Below are 15,811 nucleotides of genomic sequence, written 5' to 3' on the forward strand. Positions count from 1 at the left end.
AACTTTAATCAGTTCTTCAGGTTTTTTTTTTTTTTTTCAACTCTGCTCTTAGTTTGATCTTTATCTCTCACCATGACTATTTTAGCACATTTTTTTTGCATACATTTCTGTTTAACCCCATGATCCACAGATGTTTGGCATTATCAAGTCTGTCATTTCAGCTGTTAAAATCATTGTTTAGTTTAGATAGATCAAACTATAATGAAACTCCACAGAGCATCAGAACATCACCTGAATCAGTCACTGAATCAACACATGAAACGCTTTTCAGCAAGAGATGAGTTTAATATGACAATCTGAGTACTTTACATAAAAAAAAAAACATGTTTTGTGTAAGTGATCAATTGAGAGCAGTTGAGAGAAGAACTGTAAGTGCAGAGACACTTTAACCTTTAAACCCACTGCGGTTAAATGCACTTCTGCTAAAATAAATGCTGATAAGCAGTCCTTCACGAAAATGAAGCTGTCAGGAGCTAAAAGTGTCAACAAGCTGCAGTTACTTCTGCTTTTCTGCATTTAAACGTGAGAGAGAGATGAAGTGTGAAAACGAGCAGAAACTGACCAGTGGATAGTTTGTTTTTAATTGTGAACAATGATTTTTGAATAAGCTTCTTTTAAACCTTTTTGAACATTATAAAACTATGTTCTTGAAAAATAATGAACACTAAACCAGAGGTGTTCAATCCTGCCTCTGGAGGACCACTTTCCTGCGGAGTTTATCTGTACCAACACACATGCCTGGAAGTTTCTAGTGATCCTAAGGACCTTAATAGCTAGATCATGAGTGTTTAATTAGGGTAATAGCTAAGCTCTGCTTAATACTGGTCCTCCAGGAGCAGGATCGGACATCCCTTGTCTAAACTATTATCCGCGTTTGCATTGTTTTGCAAACATTTGAGAAGACCGAAGAGATGACTAAATTCTAATTAATCAATTTGACTCTTTTCCACAATATTACCGTTTTAAACATGATTTATGTGCATTTTGTTCCACTTGTAACTGATTTTTGATGTGTTTATTGTGATCCTGAATGTCACCCTGAATGACTTAAGGTCAAACATCACACACAGAGAGTTGATCATACTAAACTTTAGGAAAAAGATTTATAACAAATATACATGTCAATATACAACTCTTTGCCCCATGCCCCTCTTCTTTTTTTTTTTTTTTTTTTGCCAGCCAGAGCCAGCATTTTTTATGATTTTCAGAATATCCAGTGTATGAATATCTGAACATAAAATATAGCCTACAAAAATAAATATCAGAGGCTCTGCTTTAAAAATATATATATTATTATGACCGCCGCTAGCGTAGCTAGCGAAAGCGGTCATATAGGGATTGTCAAAGTTTTTTTTTTTTTTTTTTTTTGTCACCTTACTGAATTTTTCGTCAACGATACCAGGGACACCGAAGCACCGGGGAACATGAAATTTGGTGGGCATGTAGCCCCACTAGACTTCTAAGGAAAAATTTCGTTTGGTCCCCGGGGGCCACTCCCCCCCCGCGCTGGGCCCCCCCAAACCCCCAAAAATGCAGTTTTTCCTAAATAACTACCTGAACCGTGGCACCGAGGATGAAGACATTTTTGTGGTATGTTGGTCTACTAGACTTTTACGGAAAAATTTCGTTTGGTCCCCGGGGGCCACCCCCCCCCCCCGCGCTGGGCCCCCCCAAACCCAAAAAAATGCAGTTTTTCCTAAATAACTACCTGAACCGTGGCACCGAGGATGAAGACATTTTTGTGGTATGTTGGTCTACTAGACTTTTACGGAAAAATTTCATTTGGTCCCCGGGGGCCACTTCCCCCCCCCCGCGCTGGGGCCCCCGTAAATTTTTCGTCAACGATACCAGGGACACTGAAGCACCGGGGAACATGAAATTTGGTGGGCATGTAGCCCCACTAGACTTCTACGGAAAAATTTCGTTTGGTCCCCGGGGGCCACTCCCCCCCCGCGCTGGGCCCCCCCAAACCCCAAAAAATGCAGTTTTTCCTAAATAACTACCTGAACCGTGGCACCGAGGATGAAGAAATTTTTATGGTATGTTCGTCTACTAGACTTTTACGGAAAAATTTCATTTGGTCACCGGGGGCCACTCCCCCCTCCCCGCACTGGGGCCCCCGTAAATTTTTCGTCAACGATACCAGGGACACCGAAGCACCGGGGAACATGAAATTTGGTGGGCATGTAGCCCCACTAGACTTCTACGGAAAAATTTCGTTTGGTCCCCGGGGGCCACTCCCCCCCCGCGCTGGGCCCCCCCAAAACCAAAAAAATGCTGTTTTTCCTAAATAACTACCTGAACCGTGGCACCGAGGATGAAGACATTTTTGTGGTATGTTGGTCTACTAGACTTTTACGGAAAAATTTCGTTTGGTCCCCGGGGGCCACTTCCCCCCCCCCGCGCTGGGGCCCCCGTAAATTTTTCGTCAACGATACCAGGGACACCGAAGCACCGGGGAACATGAAATTTGGTGGGCATGTAGCCCCACTAGACTTCTACGGAAAAATTTCGTTTGGTCCCCGGGGGCCACTCCCCCCCCGCGCTGGGCCCCCCCAAACCCCAAAAAATGCAGTTTTTCCTAAATAACTACCTGAACCGTGGCACCGAGGATGAAGAAATTTTTATGGTATGTTCGTCTACTAGACTTTTACGGAAAAATTTCATTTGGTCACCGGGGGCCACTCCCCCCTCCCCGCACTGGGGCCCCCGTAAATTTTTCGTCAACGATACCAGGGACACCGAAGCACCGGGGAACATGAAATTTGGTGGGCATGTAGCCCCACTAGACTTCTACGGAAAAATTTCGTTTGGTCCCCGGGGGCCACTCCCCCCCCGCGCTGGGCCCCCCCAAACCCCCAAAAATGCAGTTTTTCCTAAATAACTACCTGAACCGTGGCACCGAGGATGAAGAAATTTTTATGGTATGTTGGTCTACTAGACTTTTACGGAAAAATTTCGTTTGGTCCCCGGGGGCCACTTCCCCCCCCCGCGCTGGGGCCCCCTTAAATTTTTCGTCAACGATACCAGGGACACCGAAACACCGGGGAACATGAAATTTGGTGGGCATGTAGCCCCACTAGACTTCTAAGGAAAAATTTCGTTTGGTCCCCGGGGGCCACTCCCCCCCCGCGCTGGGCCCCCCCAAACCCCAAAAAATGCAGTTTTTCCTAAATAACTACCTGAACCGTGGCACCGAGGATGAAGACATTTTTGTGGTATGTTGGTCTACTAGACTTTTACGGAAAAATTTCATTTGGTCCCCGGGGGCCACTTCCCCCCCCCCGCGCTGGGGCCCCCGTAAATTTTTCGTCAACGATACCAGGGACACCGAAGCACCGGGGAACATGAAATTTGGTGGGCATGTAGCCCCACTAGACTTCTACGGAAAAATTTCGTTTGGTCCCCGGGGGCCACTCCCCCCCCGCGCTGGGCCCCCCCAAACCCCAAAAAATGCAGTTTTTCCTAAATAACTACCTGAACCGTGGCACCGAGGATGAAGAAATTTTTATGGTATGTTCGTCTACTAGACTTTTACGGAAAAATTTCATTTGGTCACCGGGGGCCACTCCCCCCTCCCCGTACTGGGGCCCCCGTAAATTTTTCGTCAACGATACCAGGGACACCGAAGCACCGGGGAACATGAAATTTGGTGGGCATGTAGCCCCACTAGACTTCTACGGAAAAATTTCGTTTGGTCCCCGGGGGCCACTCCCCCCCCGCGCTGGGCCCCCCCAAAACCAAAAAAATGCTGTTTTTCCTAAATAACTACCTGAACCGTGGCACCGAGGATGAAGACATTTTTATGGTATGTTGGTCTACTAGACTTTTACGGAAAAATTTCGTTTGGTCCCCGGGGGCCACTTCCCCCCCCGCGCTGGGGCCCCCGTAAATTTTTCGTCAACGATACCAGGGACACCGAAGCACCGGGGAACATGAAATTTGGTGGGCATGTAGCCCCACTACACTTCTACGGAAAAATTTCGTTTGGTCCCCGGGGGCCACTCCCCCCCCCGCGCTGGGCCCCCCCAAACCCAAAAAAATGCAGTTTTTCCTAAATAACTACCTGAACCGTGGCACCGAGGATGAAGAAATTTTTATGGCACATCAACCTAGCCCATAATCACTCATTTGTGATTTGCGCCCCTCCCATAAAAAATGAAAATGCAATATTATTCTGCTTTAATCGCCCCTATCTTCAGTGGAGATGTTCAGAACTGCACCATATTTCATGTGTATGATTAACTTGACAACCTCTGGGGGTATCCTCTGCTAAGTTTTGTAGAATTTCATCCATGGGGGGGTATAAAATAAATTAATTTATGTGCACATTTAGTGACTGTACACTCATCGGCCTGTAGATGGTGCTGTTGAGCGAAGGGTTGCTGGTTTAGGATGATACTGTCACACACACACACATGCAGGAATACAAACAAACGCAAGCATGCACACACACTGACATCCACACGCACAGACACACACCCATACACACACATACAAATCCACATGCACAGACACACACACACAAACACACACGCGCACACATGTACGCACACATACATACACGCACAGACACACACACACACACACAGACACACACATACACAAACACACACACATACACACACACACACACACACACACACACACACACACACACACACACACACACACACACACACAGACAGACATGCACATACTATTACTTTTTTTAGGTATATACATAAACACGCAATACAGCCAAATTACTCCACGTCATTTATTTTTGTGGAAAGCCAGTGTAGGCCTGAGCGGCGGTCATATTTTGTACCGCGATGCGGTACATCTAGTTATTATTCTACCTAATGCATTCCTTATTTATCAAAACTTGCATGTGGATACGTTTCATTTAAAAAAGTAACATTTTAAACAAAAAGCTGAGAAAATTGCGTTATCAAAGACTACTTTTGGATCATATTCAGAAAGATATTCAAAACACAAATTGCGCCAATCGTGTTAATAAACACCACAAGAGCTTACACAGTCTTATGTCTCTTCATGGGCTCAATATTTCATTCAGTAATGTTAAAAATCTTTGATTTATATGATGATTAACCTTTCAGGTCTGAGGGGGTTTTGAGGCCCTGGAGAAGTTTTGACATGCCCCAACATTTGTGCTTTTTTCAGTTGCTTATAAACATATTAATAGCAAAATGTCATTACATAATGTTTTATTAACAAAGTTTGTTAGGAGCACGTTCAGATTATTTACCTAATTATCATTCAGTTAATCAACTCAATTAACGTTAAGAGGTAGCCTATATATACAGCAGACTTCCCTCTGTTCGTTGACAGTTTATCAGCATCCCTCCACCACCCCATCTCCTCACTTCTAGTCCTAACTATTCTAGTATAAAGAATCTCTGTTTTTTCCCTGACTTGTCTGCTGAGGTTGACAGAAAGCAGAGAAGCTACGATGCAGTTCATAAAAAGGTTACGTGGCAAGGGAATAAGCCAACATAGAATAATTTTTTTAATATTTTTCTGGTATAAAATTCACAAGTGCCTGTCTAAAAGTGGACTGGAATGCAGCCGAGCTCCACATTCACCCAAAAAAGACTAGGTCAATAAATGTTACCGGTCAGATTCTGTGACCCTGTACCTATATATTTATTAATATCTGATCAATATGCTTTATAAAATAGAAAGGGGACTCGCATGTCAGCCTCATATTTTATGATTATACAGCTGCATAAACAGAGATGGTCACACATGAGTCACTTTATTGAACATTACATTCAGTTATGGTGAAATAAAGAGCGGTCACAGCTATGAATTTGACCCGTCATATTATGTGATTTCAGAGTAATTAGGCCTAAATTATGCATTTGTAAGGAAAACTATAAGATCTCCAACATTATTGGGTAATTAATAAGAATAAAGATAAGCATGTATCAGACAATGAGAATATTTTATACAAAACGAAACCATCATTAACACAGTCCAGCATCAGACAACAGCAGCTCAGGATAATGTTGACACCAAACGGGTGTCGACGCCTGATAAGGCAGAACATTCTCCCAGACGTTCCAACAACATACTGGTTCTATCACCTGCAGACGCGTAATAATCTTCAGAAACACTATAATGTCTCTGTTCACGCTCCACTTCCTCTGCCAGTGAATTTAACGCTCGTATCAGCTCTGCCGCCGCCATGTTTCCTTCCAACACCTCAAAATACATAACATAGCCTATGTTTCCCTGTTGCCGAGCCCCGCCTTGATCTAGTAATTGACAGGGCGGGACGGGACGGGACGGGCACGTGATCGGCTCAGAATGCATTTTCAAATTGCACATTTAATTTTGCTACATTCATTGCGGGAAACTTAATGGAAATGCAATCGCAAGTGTCTTAACTGTGAGTGTAAATGTAATTAAGAAAAATAACATTTAAATTATAATTTTGCAACAGTTTTTGCTTGAACATGTTAAACATATCTAATCATTTCTGTAATACATTTTCATTTTCATTTTGCGACTTATAAAGCGTTAATGTATTCAATTTACATATTAAAACTAGTGAATAAAATGGCAAATGGAAATTATATAATTTAATTTTCATTTCATTTCCCACCAAACGGTGGGAATATCTATCTCTTCTTCTTTGTCACTCCTTGTTGCCTTGCCCCCATTAGCTACATCTCTCCCTAAACCTTCTTCTATTGGTGGAACATCTCAAAAAACATGTTTTTCTGCCAGCACATGCCAAAGCCTGCATTTACAGACTTTTGGGTACTTTTCCATTCTCTTATCTCTTGTGACCTATTTTCTGCTGGGCATTACAGCATTCAGACTTTTACATGAGACAAGGGAAATTCTTCAACACGCTCCCCTGTCTGCCATGTACAGAACCCGGTTTTGTTCATTAAATGTTCTGATCTGCCTCTGCTTTTTATGTTTTATTTATTATACTTAAAAGAAATTTGTATATATATAGCCTATATATGTACATATATATATATATATATATATATATATATATATATATATATATATATATATATATTTTTTTTTTTTTTTTACAAATGTATGACTTTTGGAAGTGCAATTTGATTATCATATGCAGTTTTAATAAAGTTGAATTAGCTAACCTTCTATGTAATTTTTACTCTTCAAAGTGTACTCTTGCAGGTGTTGATTATAATGTATTTATAGGCCCATACATAATAAGGATAAACAATATTTAAAAAGTATATCATTATCTAACATTTGACTAATTAAAAATTAACCACAAAACATAACATAATTAATTGGTGATATCTATATATCTAGCATTAAATTGTCAGAACATCGTTTTGCAGTTGCTGAATGTCGCGCAACATCGTTGCTCCAGCCCTGTTGCATCTTACAATTCTACGTTGTTACAATGTTGTGAGCACGTAGACAGCGACATTGCCATAGTAGCAATGCAACATGCCACAGACGTTACCACAACGTAAATGTGCTTGCTGGGAAGGCCCGAGTGCAACTTTCAATGCACCCTTAAAAACAGCTGAGATATAGCACCTCTAAATGGGCCAACAATGCAATGGCTAATCTAACTGTATTGTCATATCTGTCAAATTCAAGGGTCCACAATTTCAAAATGCTACAGTAAAAATGTCTGAATTTGTACATGGTGACCATCAAGCATGCTTGGTATAAGCCCTCTGGCAGTCTTTAACGCATGTGTTGTGTAAAATTCAAAGTTTAATTGATCATGGTAGTCACAGGTAAAGTCACGCTTCTCATATTATTGTTCCAGATGTCCTTTTATTTGTGTTTTGTATAATTTAAAGGTTCTGTGAAGGAGTAATGTTAATGTGGTATTAAATCAAGGTCAAAAGGTCAAACAATGTAACTTTAGTATTATATTCAATATTAAGTGATATTAATGGATGTTATGTCATAGCTTTTGAGCAGTGTTTTAGTTTTGTTAATGTTTGTATAGTTTTCAATATTTGTGTCAGTCCTGTGTGTCTCTGCTGATAGTGACCCTGCTGAAGCTCCTCCTGCTGGATGAACATGTTATTTCACCAACAGCTCTCTCACTGTGACCTTTTATAGTGAAAAATTAAATTAAAACAAAAAAGGATATATCTATATTTCATATTTTATATATATAAATGTATGCCTCCTTTTGTACAATATTAAATAAACACGTTTTAATATATCCTTTATATTCATCTGCCTAATTCTTGACTCTTAGCTTGATCTTTATCTCTCATCAATTTTAACACATTTCGGCATTCATCTCTGTTGAACCCTGATCAAGTGTCTCCACAGTCTTTTTATTAATTGTTAAAGTCAGATTCAGTTGTGTCTTTGGGTACAACATGCGTTTCTGTGCAAATATAAAAGCAAGTGATCAACTAAGAGCAAATGAGAGATAAGCACTATAAGTGTAGAGACACTTTAACCGTAAACACTGTGGTTTAATGCGCTTCTGATAAAACAAACATTAAAAAACAGCGACACGTGAATCTGAAGCTGTCAGGAGCTAAAAGTGTGAAAGAGCTGCAGATACTTCTGCTTTTCTACATGTGAACGTGTGTGTGAGAGATGAACAAGAGCAGAAACTGACCAGTGCAGTGGAAACTTTGTTTTTACTGAACATTTACATTCAGATCTGCTTAATATATCATAGTCATATTATGTTGATAAATAACGTTTTAAAGAATGAAGAAGCTGTGTTTATTGTGATCCTGGATGTCACTGTGAATGATTTAGACTAAAGGTCAAAAGGTCAAACATCTCACAGAGAGCTGATTATCATGGGACATTTCATATTTATCAGCAGTTTATGACCAATATACACAAAAGAATATTTGTTAAACTTCAGATTCAGTCATCTGAACTCAGTTTAATGGTGTACAGACAGTACGTCTCTCCTAAAGATCCTGCTGGAGCGCCAACTAGTGGCTGAACATGGAAAACAACATGTTATTTTACAGTGTTAAAGGCCTTAAAACTGAAATGTAGAAATTCAGTTTTTTTGGAAGTATATTCACCGTTCAGTATGTTCCTATGTTATGTGATCAAGTCCTAATCCTGTTTCTAATATTGATTCAGATTCAATCTGATCATCATCACTAGAAGCTCCTGTGAAAACTGTCTGTATTTTATTCAGTGATCTTCAGTGTGTTTGATCAGGAAATATCAACAGACTTTATTTTCCTCACTGAACTCTGATTGAATGTATTTAATGTTTATCATGAAGGTGATTGTAATCCTCTTTGTTTCCAGATGTATTCATGAAACGGTCTCCTCACAGTTACAATGTGCTTTTAAAATACAAGGACATTCATAACACTTTTTTTTTTTTTTTTTATGAGAATTTTAATAGTATATGAAACACACAATAGTGTCTCACGTGTGTATTGTTTTGTCTTCTGGTTAGTATTGAACGGCCTGTTCGCCCCTGCTGGTAGATGTTGTACACTTATAGGAACACAAAGCATCATATAACATATAACACTGTAATATTTCAATAGGCCTATATTATATTTCAAGCAACTATTAGAACAGCAGCTACAAATTAAAAATGATTGAAGATGATTAAGTTGCACATAGGCCTACAACAATCATTTTAATGCACTCTTATAACACAGATATTTAAAAGGACAGGATGGATTTCTTCAAGTGATATGTGAGTGAAATTACTTTATCAGTATCTTGATGTGAAGAAAAAAAAAGCTAACCCCAGCCTAAAATGGTGGGCAGGTCTTGGTTTGTTTCCAGTCTGGTTAAGGTGGAGTTCAGCTGGTTGAAAAAAAAATATTTATGTTCAAAACCTCTCTAAAACCAGTCTGCTAAACCAGTTATGACCAGGACGGGCCTCATCTGATCCTCCACACTCCAGCAGTCATGTTCAGCTCCATCAGTTACACTGGGGTCAGTGAGTGTTTGTTGTTCAATGAGATTCTGACAGCCACAAGATGGCGCCACAACAGTGTCTGTATTAGGAGAAACATCTGAACTGTTTATCTTTACTACTGACAACATAATAGTTAATAGCAGACACAATCATTACATTACTGTAATTGTGCTAGGAGACGGGTCTGTGTTCCAGTGAGTCATTTGGAAGTTTTTTTAATTAATATGGAAAATATGTATATAAAGTGGTCTGGTAAAAGGTAAGGTAGGCAATTTTGGAGAGGCTAGCAATAGCAAGCTTTGAAAGCATTTATTCTAATATAGGCTACCAATACCATTATTATGGTGTTTATTGTGTTTGATTTTTGTTCATTTTTTACCTTGCATGCATGGCCTCAAAAATTAAAAACTGAGAAAAAATTGCACAAAAACACATGATAAAATAATAGTGTTCAGCGAGATTTTGCAATATTATATTCCTGCAATACCAGAGGCTGCAGTTTCAGGACTGCATTTCTAGGACCCTAGTTTTTTTGTGTGTTGTAGTTTTGTGTGTGTGTGTGTGTGTGTGTGTGTGTGTGTGTGTGTGTGTGTGTGTGTGTGTGTGTGTGTGTGTGTGTGTGTGTGTGTGTGTGTGTGTGTGTGTGTGTGTGTTTGTGCACGCGATCGCGAGTGAGCAAGATTTTTTTCTATTTTTTTTGCTCACATTCTTATACAGTTTCATCGAAGTTAAGTCCCAGTGTCCACATATGTGGACATCAAATTTAGCAGCATAGTAAATCTTCCCTGTTACAAAAGTTTGTCAAATGTGCATGCCATTTTAATCATACAACACTATTATGCATAACTTAACAAGAATCAACAATGAAATGTTATTAATTTTTTTACATTGTGGACGTTTTGGTCTGATGTGGCTGCGTGACATTTCGCCTGTGTTCTCCGCCATCTTGACATTATTTATGTTACGTTTTTTTTTCTCCTGACACCACCAGATGGCAGTGTAAGTGTCCACGTTTGTGAAAAACATGTTCCAGTTACACAGAATTAAGTATTATGCTGCACACATCCAAAAATGTGATGTCCACGTATGTGGACACCGGGTCTGAGGAGGTTAAATATTTTAAATATTTAACATTTCAATAATCAGTTAAAAATGTGGTCACAGTCCCATCATCATATTTTTGATTCAGATTCAATCTGATCATCATCACTAGAAGCTGCAGTGAAAACTGTCTGTATATTATTCAGTGATCTTCAGTGTGTTTAATCAGGAAATATCAACAGACTTTATTATACAGCAGCTCAATTTCCTCACTGAACTCTGATTAAATGTCTTTAATATTTATCATTGATTCATGAAATGGTCTCCTCTCAGTGTGCTTTTAAAATACAAGTACATTCATAATACTTTTTAACAATCTGATGATTTTCACAATGTATTTTCATAGCTCATGGTGTGTAGTGTATTGTTTTCTCTTCTGGTTAGTACTGTTAGTTCGCCCCTGCTGGTAGATGTTGTAACTACACATATCTAATAACTCAAAGCTTCTTCCTTCTTTGATGGCCATTCAAACATAAACATGTCTGATAAAATTACATATTTGCAAGCAACATATACTATTGCAAATATTTCAGTATATTATATTTTACCAGTGACTAATATATATATATATATATATATATATATATATATATATATATATATATATATATATATATATATATATATATATATATATATATATAACTGCTTTAGCTCCTCCTTGTGGCTGAATGGCAAACTACACCGTTTGGATCGCTCTCTTTAGGCCAACAGGTTTTAAAGGCCTAAAGTATCACAGTAAAGGTGATGATACACAGGGCAACTTTTTGATCTATGTTGCTGGGCAGTCTTGCCGAGCGATTGTTGTTTGGGCACTTTCCCATTGAAAATGGGCATTTCATTTCTATCTGGATACTTTAGATGGGTGGCGGGCCGTGTGTCTCATCCGGTTGCCTGTTGACCGCAACATTGCCCAGCAACATTGCTCAAAAAGTTGCCCTGTGTATCATCACCTTTACTGTGATACTTTAGGCCTTTTAAACCTGTTATATGGTAACTTTGTGAATAATCACTTTGCTTATTTGAATGTTTGTATATAATATACGCTGCACTTACCCAATGAACGTGTTGAATCTGCCGATGCAGTTATAACCATACAGCAGACTTTTGCCTCCGCTGTAAAACAAAACAAAAAAAACACTCAGTTACAAATGTAACCTCGGTTCCCTGAGATGGAGGGTCCATTCCCCTGGGAACACGCTGCCCCGGGACAGCATGTCTGCTTCCTGGTTCAGTCTGCCCAGGACATGCACTGGTCTCAGCGAGCGCAGGTTGTGTTGAGCCCATAAGAGGAGGTCTCTGGCTAGCTTGTACAGAGGCCTTGACCTGAGTCCACCCTGATGGTTTATGTAGGACACCACCGCCATATTGTCTGACCGGACTAAGATGTGGTGCCCTGTTAGGTCTAGTAGGAAGGGTTTGAAGGCCAGAAAAAACGTCATCAATTCCATGCAGTAAAGGGATAAAAACTTCTTAAAAGTGTGTGGTGCCAGAGACAGTCCGAATGGTTGGACCGAGTACTGGTAGGGCACCCCTTTGAACGCGAATCTCAAAAATGGTCTGTGATGGAGGGTTATTCGCATATTTGCATAGCGAGTACCTCTGCGCTGGGTATTAGTTCTGAGCCGGTTTTCACGTGTATGAATGATTCTGAAGACATTATTTTATGCCTAATCCTGATTTCAAGGATATAATTATGGCCAGTAACAGAAGAAAATGTAAACAGGAGCCAGATGTTTTCGGCTACATTTGGGGGTTTTACTACATCGAAACAGCAACAAAATTACAGATATTGAGAAAAACTGTTTATTTATTTACTGTATGTAAATTTGCGTTTATGTAAAGATCTTTGACATTCAATAGAGTGAACATATTTCTCCACTTCTTTGCAGACTGTTAATGTACATTTTAAATAAAAAATAAAATACATTAATGTTACATTTTAAATACAATTTGACATTTGACTGCTTTTGTTATATAGGCTATAAAGCTGATACAAATACATAATTTGAAAGAAAAAAAATCATCAAATTTGGTAATAGGACGCTTTTTTTTGTGGCAAATTAGCATAATTTAATTTAAGATGCAGGTAATAAATGAAATCAACTTGACAAAAAAAAACAGTGAATCCTTTCTGTGAAGGAGTTAATGAATGTGGTATTTGGTCAAGGTAAAACATTATAATATTAATTAGTAATATTAATGTATTTTTTCACTGCTCTCTCTCTCTTGCTGTGACATTTTAGTGTAAAATTCCTAAAAAGTTATAGGCCTACTTTATGCCTCCTTTTGTACAATATTAAATAAACATGCTTTAATATCCTTTAAATTCTTCGGCCTCATTCTTGACCTTTGCAGACGTCACAAATACAGCTCTACTCTTTGTTTATTTGTTTCTACATCTTTATTCTGTTAGTCTTGACATATGAATACATGTAAAAACTGTCAAAAACTGATTCAGATTATGTGTCTTAATGTAGCTTTTACATGAGCATCAAAAAAGACTAATATAACAATTGAGAATTGCAGATCTATAAGAATATCCCCTGACAAAAACATCCACTGCTTTTTATGATATACAACAAAATCACTTCATATTGCTTCTGGATTCTGAATATATTTACATTATTTATCAAAAACTTAAAATAAATACTAGAGAAACTACAAGACCATTAAGAAAAATGAAGAATGAATTGGTGTAATATTCAGTGAATTCATAATCAAACTTTAACAATGTCCTTTAAAAGGTGACAAACTTTAATCTCATCATGGCTGCGAGTGTTTCTGTTGAAAACACCCTAAAACAGTTCTAAGAACATGTCGACCACTGAAGAGGGAAATAACAATGAGTGTGAAGTTGAGAAGAAGAAGAAACTCTGACCACAATCGCATCACGGTCGCAAAAAACAAATGTGTGAACTTTAGTCTCTTCAGTTTATTTTCCACTCTGCTCTTAGCTTGATCTTTATCTCTCATCATGACTATTTTAACACATTTCGGCATTCATCTCTGTTGAACCCTGTGATCCACAGATGTTTGGCCTGATCAAGTTTCTCCACAGTCTTTTTATCAGCTGTTCCTGAATCAGTTGTGTCTTTGGGTTGAGATCTGTGCACACAAACCACACTGAACTAAACCACAGGCATCAGCTGCATCAGTCAACCGACTCAACACAGCTTTACAGTAAAACAGTTCAATACAGCATTCTGAACGATTTACATCAACAAAACATGCGTTTCTGTGCAAATATAAAAGCTTGTGATCAACTGAGAGCAGATGAGAGCGAAGAACTATAAGTGTAGAGACACTTTAACCGTAAATGCTGTGGTTTAATGCGCTTATGATAAAACAAACATTAATAAACAGCGTCACGTGAATCTGAAGCTGTCAGGAGCTAAAAGTGTCAAAGAGCTGCAGATACTTCTGCTTTTCTACATGTGAACGTGTGTGTGAGAGATGAAGTGTGAAAACAACAGCAGAAACTGACCAGTGCAGTGGAAACTGTGTTTTTAATACTGAACAATGACATTCAGATCTGATTAATATATCATAGTCATATTATGTTGATAAATAACATTTTTTAAATAATATAGCCTAGAACATAGCTGTGTTTATTGTGATCCTGGATGTCACTGTGGGAATGATTTAGACTAAAGGTCAAAAGATCAAAGATCGCACAGAGAGCTGATTATCATGGGACATTTCATATTTATCAGCAGTTTATGACCAATATACATGAAACATAATCTTTTTTGAACTTCAGATTCAGTAATTTTAAGTTTAATGGTGTACAGACAGTACGTCTCTCCTAAAGACCCGGCTGGAGCGCCAACTAGTGGCTCAACATGGAAAACAACATGTTATTTTACTGAAGGAACTGTAGTATAATGGAAATGGTTCAGGTGAAGTGAGGGGTTTGGTGAGCAAACAGAGTCTCGGTCAGAAGACATCAAATGATATGGCGTGATGATGGAAGCAAGGAGAAGGCAAGGTTTATTGCAACACCAGTAGTGGTTTATTTATTGTTACGGTTGTCTTTGGTTGAGATGCATGGTTTGTGTGCTGCAGAATTAAATAAAAAGAGATAACAATCAATAACAATTAAATGACAGTTGTCAATCCACATAAATTAAACAATACAAATAAACAAAAGGGATATGAATTTACTAATCACAACGACTAAACAGGCTGTTAAAACATGAATCAAACAAACAATTGTCCCACATGGTTCATGGCACATGTCTGGCAAACAAAGAAATCAACCAATAGTGCACATGTTAACAGTTGACAGTAAATCATAAAAAAGACAAATCAAATGGAAACAAATTAACTCGCATTAACTAATGAAGACACACACAGTATACATCAGAGTGCCAGGAGAAAGTGCAAAGAGTGAGCCAAGAGGTACAGAAGCAATTTATAGACAACAGGTGAGGCGGGTGTGGTCAGGTGGCAAGTGGGATAGTATCTTGGAAAGAGCGAAATGGAGTAAAAAGGTAATGGAATGGCCGGAGTCTTTTCATTTACAGTTTTGAAGGTCTTAAAATTTGATATTTTTTTATTATTTTTTTGGAAGTGTATTTTCATATTCAATATGTTCCTATGTTATGTGATCAAGGCCTAATCCTGTTTCTGATACTGATTCAGATTCAATCTGATCATCATCACTAGAAGCTCCTGTGAAAACTGTCTGTATTTTATTCAGTGATCTTCAGTGTGTTTATGAAATATATAAAGTCTGTGAAATATCAACAGACTTTATTTTCCTCACTGAACTTTTGATTGAATGTATTTAATATTTATCATAGAAGGTGA

The sequence above is a fragment of the Leuciscus leuciscus genome (genome assembly GCF_965113295.1).
Source record: "Leuciscus leuciscus genome assembly, chromosome: 15".
Lineage (NCBI taxonomy): Eukaryota > Metazoa > Chordata > Actinopteri > Cypriniformes > Leuciscidae > Leuciscus > Leuciscus leuciscus.